Source organism: Olea europaea, chromosome 3 (assembly GCF_002742605.1).
Source record: "Olea europaea var. sylvestris chromosome 3, O_europaea_v1, whole genome shotgun sequence".
In the NCBI taxonomy this organism is placed as follows: Eukaryota; Viridiplantae; Streptophyta; class Magnoliopsida; order Lamiales; family Oleaceae; genus Olea; species Olea europaea.
Window position 1 is genome coordinate 5,454,620 of NC_036239.1, and position 1,068 is coordinate 5,455,687.

At 30.2% G+C, this 1,068-nt stretch overlaps 1 long non-coding RNA gene across 1 annotated transcript in view; it reads right to left on the bottom strand.

Annotated features, from left to right (window-relative positions):
• Positions 1-799, bottom strand: part of LOC111391328 — a 3,895-nt gene extending 3,096 nt beyond the window's left edge. The window contains exon 1 of the long non-coding RNA XR_002702099.1: positions 520-799. This is a non-coding gene — a long non-coding RNA (uncharacterized LOC111391328). The remainder of the gene's footprint in view (positions 1-519) is intronic.
• Between the last annotated feature and the right edge of the window lie 269 nt (positions 800-1,068).

Consider the following 1,068-nt stretch of genomic DNA (forward strand, 5'->3'; position numbering starts at 1 on the left):
TGCGGAACTATATAAAATTCTTCAATAAACAAATAATTGTAACGTTTAGATTAAAATTATTGAAAGCGTATCTAACCATAAACATAAACTCCTAAGTAATTCAAATAATGCGTTCTAAATTAAAATAAACAAATTGCTAAATTTAAAATGGCGAACTTATTTCTTTTTCTCTATTCTTTATCCACTTGGCAGTCCGCATCACCAATTCTCCACTGTTTCAATCGACCCGAACTAATCTGAAAAATTAATGTAAGAGTGAGTATTAAAAATACCCAGTAAGATACGTGCAAATTTCCATACACAGGTATATAACAAATAAATAATACACTTCATACCGCTCTTCTCTTATGGAGTATATCGGTGACCAAGCGACACACCCATCTTAGGTCCTCTTATTTTCATGTAGAAATTTCATATCTCTTTCTCTAGAACCCGAAGGTCCACTAGCATTCCATGCATATTTAATCGCATATAAGAGCATAAGGAAACGTAAACACTTTGCACATAAATGTATCTTACCTTGTTATCGAAATGTACACGAAAAATATTTGAATGCACGTTCCAAAATTCCTTCCTCTACTCTGTGAACGATTTATTGATCGACAGTGATAGTTGATGTATGACAAATTTCTGTTTTCACACACTCTTTCCTCTTTCTCTCTCTCTCTCTCTCTCTTTCTTCTCTCTCTTTCACGTGTGAATATTTTTTGGTGTGGTAAAATATGAAATCCTTGCCTAGTATTTATAGGTGTAGGCTAGAGTAGTAGATAAACCAAAACTTTGATTTGATAAAGTCAAATCCAATATGACACGTATCATAAAAAAATTGTACTTTATCATTATTTTATTTCATCTAAAAGAACTACCATTCCTATCCAATAAAAATGTGGTAGCCAATCAATCAAATTCAAAATGGGTTAAAACTATATAAAATTATATTTATCTTGTTTTCTTTCAATTGGGTATAACTTAATACGTTCTTATCCAAAATAATTTTTATCAAGTCATAAACTTTTAATTAATTACAAACTTCGAAATGAGTCTAATATTGATATACATATCATTACT